We start from the raw sequence: 17,031 nt of genomic DNA on the forward strand, positions 1-17,031 counted from the left end.
CTTGAATGCACATAAATTGACATTAAAAATTTTTTAAAAATGTAGAGACGGTTTTAAACAACAACCTAAATTTCAATATGCCAGCTACTTTCATTTTCCCGATTTACGAGCTAATTGGTTCTTTGCCCAATCCAATTATCTGTGAATTTAATTGAGGCCGGTTTCATTGTTAAATAATTCAGAACTAAATTTCGTTGAGCTAGCCTTCTCCCCAAATTGGTTTTGCATGGCAACATCATTGATATGGCAATTGCCACTTGTTCTATTAGATGTCTCGCACACACAAACAAACGGCAGGACACACTGTATCCCATATCCCATACATCCTGATGATCATCAATCATTGTGGCACGCGAACCAGAAAACCCAGTCCGGCTGACAGTGCACTTTTTGCACCGAATCCCCGGGGGGCAGAAATCAGAAAGTGGGACGGGGCAACTTTGGCAGGTGGTGCTGGTACAACTATAATTGGCAATTCATGCAGGAAACAGGCCATTATGCCGCTGTTAACTTATTAGCCGGCCATGAAAATGGCTCTCGGTTCGATCTGCTGCTTCTGCTGCTGCGTCACTGCATCCGGAGCTGTCACCTCCTCGAGTGGATTCGCCGGAGGTGTCCGTTGCCCTTTTATATCGCATATAATTACCATACCACCTACGGTGGCTAACTGGAGGAGGAGTAGAGTCCACTAGGACACCTCGATTCAGGCAATGTCTTTCGGTCAGCCTGCGGCCGCCATTGTCCAGCTCACGAGGTGTTCAACTGGATTATACACTGAAGGAAAAATAATAGGTACAAATTTATGGATGGAAATATGTATCGATTAGCTGAACTTTTATCAGTTAAGTTTAGGAATTTATTTTAATTTATATAATTTATTAATTTTGTATAATTGCAAAATAGACAAAACACCCTCATACATGAATACTATTAAATTAATTTATTTTCCTTTGTTTTTTTTTGTGAATCATACGAAGTAGGTCATGATAGGGACATCGAATATTTAATTATAATAAATATATGTATGTACATTGTATTTGCATTTTTATACAGAAATATAGTAACCAGTTCCGAAGGTAAATGGTGCCTTAAAATCATACAAGTTAATATATAACCTTTAAATTAAATAAATAAAGTTTTATTTGGTTTAAAATCAGTAATATTAAATGCTTCATGTTTAATTACTTTGTTACCAGCTTTAGTAAACATAAATATACATTATTGATTGAAATCAGTATGCAGGTGTAGGGTTCCAATAAATAAATACAATAACAAAGTCGGTTAAATAATGTGAGTCTATCTGAAATCTTTCGTTTTTAATTTTGCAACCATACTTTCGTCTTGCAATTAAAAACAATTTGAATTCTGCAGGGATAATCCTTTGGGGAATCCGCATATTTATTTGCTCTCACTGTAACAATAAGCGGCTTAATTACGAATGCAGCAACAGCAAGACCGAAAGCAGCTGGAACCGAAGCAGGTGAAAGCCCGAGGCGCTGGCATAAATACATGCACTTAGATTGCCATTAGAACACGTCGTGTCAGAAGCCTGTTAATTACACTCGCAGAATGCTCGGGGCTACTGCTTTGAACAACCCAACCACCCACCGCCCCACCCCACCCATTATCACCCATAAATGTGGCACCCATTGCCGTTCATAATCAAAGACTGCCTTTGGGCCTCTCTGTTTACGACGCTATTAAGCAGCGGGTCTGAGCAAATGCAGAATTTGCAATGTTTACTCGAGGACATAAAATTACAAAATCTTGGGCCCCGAATTAGCACGGCCAAAAATGCCGGGACATGTGCCAATTTCTGATGTGTTCAGCGCTGGCAGTTCAAACACAATAAAAATTATGCGTGTCATAAATCCAACTGATGAGATTTGCATTTTGCGCTCCCCCTTCCAAACGCCCTTTTGGCCAAAGTCGTTATGCCATCAAACTTGAGCAGCGGCGACGGGTTGGCATTGGATGGATGTGGATGTGGATGTGGATGTGGATATGGAGGTGGATGTGGAGGTGGAGGTGAATGCTGTTTGATATCCAGCGGGTGCCATAATAATTTTCGCCTAATAATGATGCGCGTTATGGCTTGACGACAACAGAGGAACCTTCCTCTTCGCCATAACTTTGCATGTCGTCCCGTTCCGTGACATTGCAGGGAAACAAATGACGCTATTCGGCGAGGGTCCTTGGTACACTGAGCCAAAATTGGAGAACTTTTTGAACTTAGCTATACCACCTTAAAAAAATTTAAGCAGAAAATACCATAAATTTGAATTTAAACTGAGATACGTTTTCATCTGAAATACGATAAAAAATAAAAGACCGATAAAAAAATCTCAATAATTTTTTAATATTCAAAATTATACGCAATCAATAATTACAATTATGTGATCCATCAAGGAAAATAATAAATAATCAAACTCCATCCCCAAATTTAACTTGGATAAAAACCCAAACAATACAATCAGCTTCACGGGTTTCTTGGATTTGTTCCTAATCCACTTTTAAACTCCGTATTTTAAACTTAAGATATTTTTTTCAAGTGCACGTGTGTGCAACAAACTCAATCATAATCTGTGGCCAATGGCAATACCCCTAGTTGCGAGAACGACGGCGTTGTCATGACAACTTTCCGCTGAGGCAACGAACGCATTGCAATAACTTTTCGTTTTCTTGGCTGGCGCTGCTGGTTGCTCCTTTTAGAGCTTCTTCCCGGTCTGAATCTTCATCTGGCTTGTGCAGTTGATAATCAGTGGCATTGGCATCATAAACATATCAGTGGGAAGTAGATAAGACACTTGCCGCACACACCCACACCGAAGCACTCTCCAATACACACTCGAACGCACTGGCTTAGCCTGCCTCTTAATGGCCTCCTTTCGCAGTGGGCGGGTGTGTGTGATTAGGTTTCATGAGCATAAAAAGAGGGAATTTCCTACAATGTTTACTCACACACACTCACAATCGGAGGAATATAAATACATGTGTCTTTCTTCATTCACTGAGAAAACAAATCGTTCTAAAATCAAGATTGCGTTTCCAAGATCAATGGAAAAACGATTTGCATTAAATCTCAAGAGTGTTAAAAGCTCATATTTAGTCAGTTAAATTACACAGTACGGTTTTATTTGACAATCTGATATATATTTATATAGGAAAGCCTTCTGTATGTTATAAAACTCATTTTTCATATAACCCTAGGGAATAAAACATTAAACTTTGTTTGTATTGTCTTAGTTTTTAAGAAATGAAGTAAGAACCTAACGAGCTTAATGCTTATATCGCTTATAAGTAATAAAATTAACAATTATTAGGAAACATGTTATCGGGATTCTCTTGCTCATTTTTAAGTACAGTGATGTCGAATAAAATCTCTTTTCTCACAATGAAACCATCTTAGATCAACAATCTTAGTTTTGCTGGCAGTGTGGCAAACAGAGTGTAGAATTCATTGGAGCATTTCGTTTTGGGCTAAGCATGGCAAATTAGGCTTCTGATTGGGGACCCGAAAATGCAGCCATGAATAATTTATGTCCTTGCTTATGCCTCTGTGTGTTGTCCATTCGACAACACCGCAAAAAGTTGTGAGATAGAGAGACAGCACTCACTCTGCATAATTGCCTTTAAATGTCTGGCAATTTCAAGAAGCTAAAACATTCAAGTCTTTGTTTTGGCCCCGACACACACACACTCACAACTAAACACCAACACACACACATGCTCGCACACAGATAGAGACACGCATACAGTTGGCCACGTTGTGCATTTCCCGTCCAGAGCATGTTGACAAGAAATTGCATAATTATGGCTTGCCCGGACAAGCGGTCAGATCAACTCAACCGCAAGTGCTGTCTTTACACGACAAGGGCAAAATAGGGTAAAAGCTGCAGGGAAAGACTGCAGGAAACTCCTGGGGGAAGCGATGGGTGGAAAATCTGTTGGCACTGCAAGGGGAGGCTGCAACTATCTGAAACTGTGGCTTCGCTCCCAGTTAGGAGCCGGCAAACGGGCTTTTGGCCACAGGCAGCAGCTGGAGGCGGCGGCAGTCGACCACAGGTACGAATAGCTGGCCGTAACAGGTGAGCAGGTGGGCAAAAACAAAAAAAAGAAGAGTAGAACGGCAGACCGACTCCGGTGTGCATATGCATAAGCGGGAAAGGATGGCTTAAGCGCCGCCCTGGGATGGCAACTTGGCCAATTGAATTGCATAACATGAATAGAAATGAATCGGCAGGCTGTGAACCCGGAGAGCAGGCTTTTGCGGCTGCCCAACGGAACTGGTTCTACGACAGATTTGCATATCCGGAGGTCAAGTGGTTGCCATTGTTCGGAAACACCTCCGAAATTATTTACCAAGGCACTGCAATTCTAATTTTTAACCAGAAATAACAAGATTGTATGAAATGCATGGGAATAGTTTTTGGTTGGGATTAAATTTAATTTTAATTATCAATTGTCTAAATATTTGTTATCTTATAAGTCCTTTATTCAGAGGTCGAGTGGTTGCTATTGTTCTTCTGACCGCCTCCGAAATTATTTACCAAGGCACTGCAATTCTAATTTTTACCCCGAAATAACAAGATTGTATGAAATACATCGGAATATTTTTTGGTTAGGATTAAATTTAGTTATTGTTATTAACAATCTAAATTTTCGTTATCTTAAAAGCTTATAAGCTATTAAATACTTAAATATTTTTTTCTTTTCAACACAGCCTATTCAAAATTAAAATGAAAATAAATTTGAGCTAATTTAAGTTACTAAAACATATCGAAGAAATGTAAATCATTTAATGTGTTGTCTTTTGGTTAAGTTTAATATAAGACCCGCGTGTTCCTAGTTTTTCTAAAATATGTAATACCACTTATGCGTCATATTAAAGTTCAACTTCTGGCCACATTTTAAAGGGAAAATTCCTGGGGCAACCCATAGCAATTTTCACACTCGATTAGCTGCATTTGTGCACGTGCCAAACCGAACTCAAATAATACACAACAACGACGGCAAGCCGGGAAAAATAAAACAAAAACCAAAATCAAAAAGAAAAAAAAAACAGAGGGAGAAACAGAGGAAAAATTACAATAAACGTTAGATTTTCATTAAAAGCAAATGGGAATCCTGTGTGTGTGTGTGTGCATGTGTGAGTGTTGCGTTCCAAGAAAACGTTGCCTACTTTGCAGCGCACACAGCGAAATGGAAAGTTAAGCACTTGAGACGACGACAAAGGGGATTTCCGAGGGGTGAATCTGAATCCCCAGAACCCCTTTGCCAAATCACACAATACGAACCCCCTTTCACTGCGCCCTTTGTTTGGGTTTATTCCTTTTTTTGCAGTGAGCTGCACACAATAATGAAAATGTTGTTGTTTGTTAAATTCCAACAGCCGTTGCTAGAACACACTTGAGCGCTCACACACACACGCTCTGCTCGCACACCCCCCACACACATACACACGGTTACACCCATACATATGCAGGCGGATACATTGCATTACTTCCGCCTCAATGGTAATAATTTTAAAATCAATACAATTCAATAAAGTTTTATTACTGACGCTGACAAGGGTGGCGAGCTGGCTCTTTTATTTTCCCGCAGAATCCAGTGAGTGTGGCTCGTTCGGGGAATTGCTTGGGTTAAGTCCGCTGAGCGCTTAACCCGCAACCGCCGGCGGAAAGATGAGGAGCTCCACCTGCCGTCGCTGCTGTCGCCGCGTCGCAATTGCTGGCAATTAGAATACGTTTTATAAGCAAATTGCCAGCGAACTTATGCGTCAAAGTCCAACGCCCATTTGTATGCAAATTGCGCGAAAGACACTTGGAAAATATATGAAGCTAGTAATTAAACAAAAATATTAGAATGTTTTAGGATATTCTTTTCATAAGCTCTGGTATTTTTGTCAATTGAAGATAAGAAACAAAATTCAAAATCATTTCTTATTATAATTTCTCACTTAAAATTGGGATACAAAAAATATTCAGGGACTTCATGTTTTTAAACTTTGTTGTAATTATTTTATGGTTAGAGATCTAGTGAATATTTTTTGGCAGTGCAGGTCAGCGGCTGTCGCAGGATCCCAGCCACTTTCCCTCCTGATGAATCAAAGTCATAACGTGGCTCAAACGCCCTGCCACGCCCCCTCCTCCCGCCTTTCCTTCTCGACGGTTACGCATCGTTATGCACAGCGGCAGCGGATGACTGTTATTAAAATCAGTTGTTCGGGGGTACAGTCTTCTTTTGGGCAGACAGACAGGCAGGCAGGATGGCAGTAGAATGGAGAGGGGATGGATGGGGGATTTGGCACAGCTGTGCCGGCTCCAACTTCATTATAGGGCTGAAGGCGGGGGACAGTGCGACGCATTCGTTTAATGTCTTAATTCTGCACTCAGCCAAGTGAAAAATTAAAATGGTGCGGCTCCTTTGTTCGCGCGGAATCCTCATCAGGAAGAGCGGCAGCGCCAGGTAAAATGAGGTCCATTTTGGAGGGACTCAGCGGTCATAAGTCTAATGTTTGCCTTGTTTAAATATTAATAAAGCCGGTGGAGTGGCCTTAGCCACAAATTGTTAAATTGGAGCTAATAAAATTTGGCTATTACGCGTGGCCAGTGTCCATTTTATGGGCCACAAATTTCATGGCGATTAACTGTGATAGCAGCGCATGCATCAAAACCATTCCCGTCCCTTTGGTTCGACTTCATTGCGTAATTGTGGCCAAACACTTTGAGCCAGAAGAACAATGGAGCTTGAAAATATTTTAAAAAGAGCTCCAAAAAGCGCGAACAGAAATAAAGTAAAAATTAAAGCGAGCAAAATGCAAATTCGCGGTGAAGGGAGGCGAAAGGGGGCGTGGCTGTTCGGTTGGAGGGGGCGGTGGGTTGTGGGTGGAGTACGGATGGTTCAGCCAAGCGTTTGTGCAAATTATGGTTTAACACCTCATTGAACTCGCTGCGAGGATGCCAAGGGGAAAAGCTAGAGCTGCGAAAATTTGAATTTGAATATGAATTTCATATTCAAATGAGTTTTCAAAGACTTTGTGTGGCGCCAAACGGGGAATAGAGTTAATTATATAAAAATTATGGCTTATTGTTTCCATTTATGCCTTGCCCAAAATATGTAAATTGGCCGCACAAAATGCCATTTAATTTGAGACCAGATCAAAGCGATTAAAGCTGAGCTGGATGAAAAGCAATGCATAGATTAAATGAAAAGCTATGAAAGCCAAACGGAGAATTTGAAAATTAAGAAGGGCTTTCCTGCATAATATTCAATTGTAATTAGGAATTTTTTAAAGTCCTACGATAATGTTTTGTTATTATTTCAATTTTTTGTGCTTTATAGAATGCATTCTTTTCTAAAATTAAAATTTGTTTTCTGTTTCTCTTTGTTATTAAATAATTTATTTATATAATATTAGTAATGCTTCGGAATTAAAATCGAGTTTTTGAATGCAAAAGTACAAATCTCCAACCTAAAATTTTAAAGTATAATTTATAAAAAACATTAAATGCTTTCTATTCGAATACTTATATATTTCTGATTTACAAGACTTTTATAAAGAGTTAACGACTTTAAAGTTTAAAATGATTGTCTTCCTACGTTAAGTATTTCGAATTAATTCTTAAGACATTTTATTGGGTGTCTTTAGCTTAATATTCAGTGAAATTTCCCAAGTGCAATGCGATTCCGCTGGGATTAATCCAGAGATTAATCGGCAAAGGCCGTAAGCCACGCCTTCTCACTTTCGAAACGATTGTTTTGTGGTTGGTGTGCATATGTAAAACCTAATTACAACTAATTAGTATTTGCACAAGTGACAACCTTTGACCCAATGTAAACAATGGCGGGCAACAACACGGTGCGGCTGGCAGTCAACAAGCCAAACAAAACCCAACTGGCAGCAGCAGGAGCTGCAAGGAGTGGCCGAGGCCCATGACCAAATGCAAATAAACAAAACGCTTTGATTAGAAAATTTCATTACACCAAATCGAACGTTTGCCAATGGCACACACACGCACGAATGCAAATACAATCAGTGCCAAAGCAAACAAATAAATGCACAAAGGGGCCGAATGCAGCTGGCCAAATGCATCAGTTCATTAAAATGCCAATGCCCCCTGCCAAACGTCCTTCCTGCCTTCGCATCCGTTTTGTCCCATTTGAAAAACGCAATTTAATAACGACTGCAAATGAGCAACGCTTTGGCCAGGACTGCTCGTCATCCTCGTCCTCCTCTCGAAATCCGGAACTGAGCGCAATGTGTGTCCTGCGTTTGTGTCAAATTTTATGGCCCAAAGGCGCATATCAAATGAAATCGACAGGCCCGTTTTCCAGCTTTTGTTTGTGTGTGCCTGAGTGCACTGAAAAAAATGTAAAGCCTACACGAATTAATAATGATTTTTTGTTTAGTTTAATAAAATAGTTTAGATCTTAGAGGTCTAGAGTTTATCATATCTTACTGATTAACGTGAAAGCTTTTATGCTAATATTGTTTTAAAAATATAAATTATGATTTAAATTTTTAAATAGGTTAAAGTAATCATGTTAGTAATATATTTGTAATATATTAGGTTAAAGGGTGATTGGGAATATATTAACATAATTTTTTCATTCATAGAATACATCACAAAAATTGTGAATATTAATAGATAGGACGAAAAAATACAAACAAAGCTCTTCTTGAAATCGAAACTAAAACGCTTACAAAAAAATTTGTATTTCAGATTATTAATTTGGTAAAACTTAAATTAAAATCTCCACTAAAATATTTAAATACTTACGATCTTAAAACATTTAAATCTCTTTTAAACAATGAATGTTGAGCTTGTGTTTGCCTGTGTATACTCAGGCCAAATCTGTTGCAGTTGCAAGCCCCATAGTGCAGCCAAACTCAATTTATTAATGCAGCCACACAGCCGGACTTCTAATGCACAGGCTGAGTCGGAGGGATTGCGAGGGAGCAGGATAACGAGGGACTGCATTGCCATGGGAGCAAATGATGGCTGATCACAGGGCAAAGGATTGGAGTCCTGCAATTTTGCAGCTCCTTGGAGATTTCCGGCAGAAATCAAGGCTTAGATGAGTTGTGGCCCGAAGGCGAAGCCATATATTTCATCGGTCACGGTGGCCAGGTGGCCGCAAATATTTTAACACTCAATTAAAATTGCAATGCAAATAATTGCAGCGCATTTAAAGGCCATCGCTGCGCCCTTCTGCACGCGCATTTAATGCATTTTTGTGGTAATGGCAGCAAATTAAGCGGAAATTACATGGCCAACGAGATATCGATACTTGCCGCCTGGCTGGCACTGGGCACGTTGCTCAAATTATGCTGATTTATATATAATTTCTGTGTAATTTCATTAAGAAATGCAAATTGCACATTAAATGCTATAAATATTGATAAATGAATGCGAACCATTTGTGGGCATGCACACACGAAAAAGAGTAACCGAAGCGTAGAAATGAATACTTATGGCATTCTTTTATTCATCCATTCATATCAATTTCTGATTATTTATAAAAAAAAAATATTATTTTATATTTTGGGAAAACTGAGTTGGTAAAAAAAAATCCATAATTTTTAGGCTTTAGCCTAGGCTTTAGTTTCTCACCTTTTTCAAAAACTTGCCATTTTTCTTTTTGGCAATATGCTCTGAAATTAAAGTAAACAATTCAATCCACTATCTAACTACAAAGTCCATTGAATTTGTTACATAATTAAATAAATTTTAAGGGACTTTATTGCAAATTATTAATTGTAAATTATTTAATCAAATTTCTCGCCCGTTAAACTGTGAAACAATTGCCATTTATCTTTACGGCATTTTTCACATCATTACTAAAAACAAAAAAAAACTCTTTGGCAATAAATTTAGTGTGGTTGGTTGACAACAGCGACCATAGCGAATAATGCTGGCAAGTTATACATGGAATATACATTTTTTATTTTGTCACCTAGATTTAATTTAATGAATAAGCAATATTTTTCCTTAAAACTGTCAATCCGATTTATCTATAAATTAACTTTAGGTGAGACTGTGTTCATACAAAATATTACCTCGTTTGATTATTATTTTTAAATTCGCTCTAAAAATGAAAGCTTCATAGCATAATAATTACTTAATACCTTAAATTATCAAAACACTAAAAAATGTGTGTTTAATATAAACAAGTTTTTTAAGCACATGTTTTTTTTCGCTAGTCCAAGCATAGATAACTAAGAAACAATATTTATTAAATTGAAACTAATTTCTAACCAATTACATTCTATTAGCAGAAGGTTTCGCCATTATTATATATTTTATACATTTCGTTTTTCAAGTTGCAACTTTTTTGGATCCGAAATTATAGGAAACACAGTACCAATTCTTTAATGTTGATTCGACTAGTATGCTCGTATGCCGTTATATAAAAATGCCGGCTATTGTAAATGGTTTGCGAAGTTTTATGGTTTATGGTTAATACGGAATTATCAAATAGTAGAAGCTGACTGTGGCATTTAAAAAAGAGAAACAAAACACAGCTTAACATAGTCCTAAGCATTTTTTTCTGGCTGTGAACCCTCATGTTGATTAACTTATCCGACTATCAATAAATAATTACCTTCAAGGAATGTGGCCACTCATCATCCGGAAGACCCTCTACTAACTTATGTAAGGTAATCCCCGGCTGACCTCAACTACCAACCGCTGAGCTTTAAACGGGTTGCAGAGCTTGTTAGCCTCGTTTTACACACTTCTGCATGGCAAAGCACATTTGGTGTTTTATAACTATTTGGCATTCGAGGCGGTAAGTCGCACCAGCAGTAGATAACGCCCCTTTCTCAACACTTTGAAAAAGTTTAAATATAAATTAAAAAGTTTTCCCATTTTTATTTGTTGTTGTTGCAGCGGCAGCGTTTCTGGCTTTTCTGTTGTTGTTGTTGTTGTTGTTGTTTTATTTGGTATGTATTTTATGTTCATGCAAAGTGAAAAGTTTGCCGGACGACATCGAACCGAATGGCTTTCTGGCTAGAAGGGTTTCGACCCTACCGATCAGCTTAATGCCGCGGCAACTGTTTAGGCCATTTAATCCCCTACCAATTTCCGCACTCATTTCGTCGGCACATTCTGCCTTCGGCCGGCAATTTATGCATTTCTTTGGCCATTGTCCGCTTCTGGTATTTGCAATACATTATTGCTGTCAGATGAAGTTGTCCTTTTGCTAAATTAATTGCATCCTTTTCGTGGGCGGTTGGGTTTTCTGGGTGGGGGGGCGTGGCTGTGGTTCCCAGACCACAAAGCAGACTTCAAGGCTGGCATTGTTGTAATATTTTTGTTAGTAAAATGTGGTCAAACTTTGGCTGCCATAAAGGCGCAAACAACTCTCCGGCTTCCCTGTTCTGTTCTGTTTGTGTGTACTCGTAAGTTTTGCGGACTGGGGCTCGCCGCAAACATCTGACCGTAATGCAAACGCATTTGCTGCGTGCCACGCTCAAAGCCAAAGCCCGTGGAACCCGAAAATGTTGACCATCTCCATTGCTACTGGCAGCAGAAGGACCTCTGCTTCGTCCTGTCCCCCCCCTTTCCTCGTCTATTTGCCGATCGTTAGGCAGCTTTGAAAGGCATCGCATTTGGCTGCTTGCGGCTTGCTTGAGGCACTCAACCTTGTGCTGCAGCTCCGAGTGCAGGCAAAAATCATTGAGTGTGTGTCCACTTGGGGAAAAAGTATTTCACTTGGGTTTGAGAACATATACAAATTCATTTGTTCAAATCAAATTTTTGTAAAACAAGTTTGTATGCCAAGCAAACAGAATTATTTTGAAATAACAAAGTTTTAAATATACACAAGCAAGTAATTTACCTTTAAGTGTTAGTTGAACTGGTATGTATGTAAACACAAATCATGCCAAATTTTTATTTGGTTATCCTTATAAGAAAAACCTAATTTTTTTCTAAAGAAACTTTTTTATTTGTAGCCACAATTGTTTACTAATTTGTGTACAGTGTATGCACTAAATGTAATCTTTGACTACTGCCATATATCTCCTTTGCAGCGGCTTTTACTTTGCTTTGGGTGCTCCAAAAAAAGGAGGAAATTAAGTTCAATAAAAGGGAGCATTCGTAATTTATTAGGGCTAACCAGTTGGCAGCCCAACTCCCCCGTTTGGGCCATTCAATATTAAAGTTTCGGTTGGGGGCCCACTTACTTAGCAAGTGCCAACTGGCATGTTGCTCGTCGTTTCAGTTTCAGTTTGATGGCACCGAGGAAAAGTTATCATTTTGACAAGTTCTTAATATGCAATTCCATTAAGCTGCAACCAAAGTTGAACTGCTCAGCTGTCCCAGTTTGCCAGGCCATTCATTCGTTCATTTATTCGCTCATTCAGTTTGCAGCAGGAATAAAAGGCGGGGAAAAAAGGGGAAGCTGGTGAGCAAAGCATAATTGCATTTCGTGGACAATTAATTCCTTTTCTATTGCCCATTTCGTCGTAATTTAATTGCAAATTACTTCCCCTTTTATGTGTATTTGTAGACGTAATTGTAGCTTCATTTGCCTTCGGTTTGTGTTTGGACATTGGACACGCAAGGCGATCCCAGTTGGCCAAGACCTGCTCCGCCATTCCGGCAACGAATTGCCAAAGTTTTCACGCAGCAGTAAATTCTGGAAAATTGCATGTGAGCTGCTGCAGCTTTCCTCGCCGCTTGGTTACTTGGTGGTCACACGAAAATTTATTATTAAAATTCACTCCACTCCACTCCACTCCACCACGGCGAACCGGAGACGAGAGCCACTTGAGCAGAACATTGAATCTCATTTGACAATTCCGTCTTTCTATTTGTTTTGTGTTTCTTTCCGTGGAACGGGCACTGTGTTTTGCATAATTCGAAGCAAAGTAACTCCAACAGAGTGGAACGATAGAGACTTTCTTGGAGCTGCATAGCAGGGAAAGCGGAAAAGCGGGAAAGCGGTGAAAAGGAAATGGGAAATGGAAGGTGGGGGCGGGGTGCAGGGGGCGGCAAGGGCGTTGGTCAGCTGTGTGACACGAATCAAACAAAAGCGTCAACTTTGCACAGAGCAAATGAAAGCGGAAAGCCGGAGTGTCGAAGGGAGCGAGCGGTTGCTTTGCTTACATTGCCAACAAAGTAGAAAATCCGTAAGAATAACACAAAATTCTCGGTTCTCGGCTTTTTCTCCCTTTTTCCCGTTGGCTCTGTGTTTTTTGGTCCCGCTCCCTGTTCTTCGATTATCCAGCGACGTCTTTCCTGGTGATTGTGGCACCTGAATTTGAAGAGAGAGGGGGAGCGGTGAGGGGGTGCCATGTGGCACAGACAAAGTAAGCGCCCCAAGCTGCAGATTGCAGTAGCCCTTACACTAAAAAAAAAATTAACTAACAAAAAAGCAAGCTTAAACCATTTAAACTAAGATTAAATAGTATGTAATTTAAAATGCAACGAGAGAAGACTTTTTAGCAATCACTAAAAATTATCAAACTTTTTATATAAGAATAAAGAAAACGGATCTCGCAAAGAGATCCGTAGTAATACGGTATTAAAATTAAAATTAAGATCACTACTGCGTTTTCGAAGTTACAAGCCTTTTAGTATTTAAGGTTAATTCATTTTTTTTTTATAATCATTTGTTTATTGCTTAAAATTTGAGTATATTTTTAAAATACTTTACCCCTAAGGATCAAGGGTGTTACCAAATAAATTTTTTACAACTTTTATTTGTATTATATTTGTATAAGTCCTTTTGTTTTTATGTAATTTTTTTTTCCGATGTATAACAACATTTCTGCGCAGTGTGATTTTGGCTCTCTGTTGCTGCTTCATCAGTGGCAATTGTTTAGCTGCGCTTTTTTGGCCATTGGATTCATTTGAAATTTATGCAAATTAAGTGCGGCACACAGCAGCAGAAGCGCTGCGCAGAGCAGACTGCAGTTGCATAATCCTTGGAGCGCAAAGGATTTACACTTTTGCTTTTGCCAGATAATTATCTTAATTGCAATTTTCGCTGCTCTCTCGACTCGACTTCCTGCTGGCTAAACGGGAAATTTACAATTTAATTAAAGCTACGCAAAATGTTGCGAGCTAAACCAATTAGTCTTTCGGTGTGTGAGTGTAGTTAGCATAACAAATTAAATGGCAATTAATTTGCGAACGCTTTCCGAAAACATTAATAAATGCAGGGCCCATTCATTATTTTGCAACCTGCACTTGCCGACCGAAACTTTCATTATTTGCCATCGGTTTGCCGTTTTCTCATGGTCCTCTCTCGGTCCTCGAGCTGCAGGACTTCAGGGCTGCATCATTTTTCAAGCGGAGGCAAATGAAAGCACTTAATCTTGCTCCCTGAACTTTGCCGCAAACTCGACTCAACTCAACTCAACTAAACTCTTGACTAGACTCAGTTCAACTCAAACCGAAGCCAAAGCAAACACTCTGCACTCTTGTAATTTTAATCAATTCATCTTAATTTCGTTTGAAGTGCACATTAACCTAATGGACAGACATCCCGGGAGGGGGGCGTGGCATCGGGAAGGGGGCGGGGTCTCCAAGGACCCTCACCTATCCACCTACTGTCCAATAGGTGGCGGTGCCCTATTAAAATGTTATCTTCTACTTGGGTAGTTGGGCAACAGGATGAAATATAAATACTGAATATATCTTGGCCCTGTCCTGTGGTCTTTAGCAGGGACGAAGGCGAGGAACGGGCAAGAAGGTGATGTTTCATTTTCACATTTCCCATTTATCTTGTTTAACCGAGAAGACGCCTCAAGGTGGCGCCGTTCTCTACCTTGCAAGACCTACAAATGAAGTACATCCGAAATGGGTGTGAGCTACTAGTGGGAGGCTCCTTGAACCTCTGGGGGCTTAAATGCGTTCAATAAACGTGGAGTGTTTATTTTCAGCCACTTCTGTTTAATCTTTTGGAAAAATGCTAATCCGATAATGCATTCATAAAAGACCCAAAATTAAAGAAAAACTCTAGCACTGCATAATTACATTTATACTTGTTACCAAACGAATCACACAGCTTAAAATTGTGTATTTTATGTGGGGTATTAAAGATTTTGTATTATTTTTTTTTAATTTAGGATAAAAGAGATTGTATATTTACATTTGGTAAAAAAAAGAATATCTTGTAGGCAAAAGGTGTGCATAATTTTTACTCAAATTCTTCATCATAAAGTAAGTTGATTGGAATGCAGATTAAAATTTACTTAAGCTATAAAACTGTAATAACGATTTCAGAAACACCACAGCTTAAACCACTTAAAATGCACACTTAATGCAGTTTGCCATTGGTTTTTTCAAGAAATATGGAAATTACGGATGCATTTGTAAGCAATAACAAATCATTTTTTGATTAACTCATGCGTGTCAATTTGACGTAAATCAAATATTTTCCCAACACACACACACTTGGAAAGACACACACAGACAGATGCACAAATAGCTAAGAGAAAGCAGTTTGGGGCAAGAAAATGCTGGAAAAAAATGTGGAAATCATGCCAAGGAAATTGCAGTCAACAACTAAAGAAGCATTTCGCCTCCTTATTTGCCTTCCGTCTGAGATTCCCAGCCGCCCACTTCCACGCCCCCAAAATTGAACTCACAAAGATGTATGCAAATGCAGCATAAACAAAATTCAGCATATTTATTTCCAAGGAGTGGAGGTAAAACGTATTTTTACGCTTCACTGGAATAAAAAATATATAAATTCTGCTGAGTGGAGAGGGTTCGAACACTACGGATATGCGGATGCATTGACAATGATTTCCGCTGAGCTGGGAAGTAAGTTGTTCCATCCTGATCTCAAAAAGGAAGCGATTAAGGTGCAGCCACGTTAGCCAGGCCCCACTGCACTGGTTTCGGTTACCGAACCTGGCCAAATCAGATCAAATTAAATATGCTCGCTGATTAGATTGCACAGATGATGGCAAAGCAGAGCAGCCAACTCGGCCAAAAGGAAGCGACGGAAGGCAACGTCAAATCTAAATGAGGTTATAATTAAAAAAGTTTTCTTATTTTCTGTTGCTGGAGCTGCTGCTGCTGTTCCTGTTGCTACTGCTGCAAATGAAGAAACAAGTAATTCGCCTAATAACGAGCTTATGTAATTAGCTCATAAACAACACAGAAGCAGGTCCAGCAATTGCAGACCGAAAAAAAATTGGGGAAAAACAACAACGGCAGATAGAGAATTGTACAAGTCAAAACGTAATGAAAAAGTTCGGGCAGCGAAAAAAGTTTGAGGAAATTTGAAGGTAAGCTGAAAACGGCGCAAAAACCTGTCGCCTGTCTTTCCGAAAAAGTTCCGCAACTCCCACACCACCATCACATCTATACATATATATATCTTCAGGATTGGGGAAAATGGGTCCCAGTGTGCATGTGCGATTTGATAATTCGTACATCGTTAGTCAAGTAAGTCAACTGCCACGGAAATTATCAAATTGAAATTGGATGGAAAAGGTTGCCATTCGGAGGTGATTATTGGGGAACTTTGAAAATGGAAGGAAGCACGAATTTGGAGTTTACCACAAAAAAAAATACATGCACCTTTAAGATTCATTTTCTAATCGTGCCTTAAGTACAACACAAATTATACAATATTACTCGTAAAACGATGTTTAAAGTAAGGTTTTGTTCTAGAAGTTTGATAGGAAAGAAACCATGAATTTGATGTCTATTGAAAAAATATTTATAAAATAAAACGTCCCTTCAACCGTTTTTTTTTTTTTAACAATACTAAGAACAGTTTTTGGTATTTTATCACCTTCAAGTTTTGTTTTACTGGTTTCTATTTTTTGAATAAGCATAGAATACAGCTTTAACAAACGTTCGTTTGAAAATATAACTTTTACCAATTTGTTTCAATTTTATGTGCACAAGTATTAATCTGTTAGGTTTAAAACTACTTTACATGGTAAAAATTAAGTCTTTTAAAGCAGTTGAATTCTTTTGGAAAGTCGTGGGTCGTTATCAATTCTTAGGGTTGGCTAGGTCTATTTGCGATTGTTCAACCACAGAGACCCCAATT

Source organism: Drosophila ficusphila, unplaced genomic scaffold (genome assembly GCF_018152265.1).
Source record: "Drosophila ficusphila isolate 14025-0441.05 unplaced genomic scaffold, ASM1815226v1 contig_414, whole genome shotgun sequence".
NCBI classification, from domain to species: domain Eukaryota; kingdom Metazoa; phylum Arthropoda; class Insecta; order Diptera; family Drosophilidae; genus Drosophila; species Drosophila ficusphila.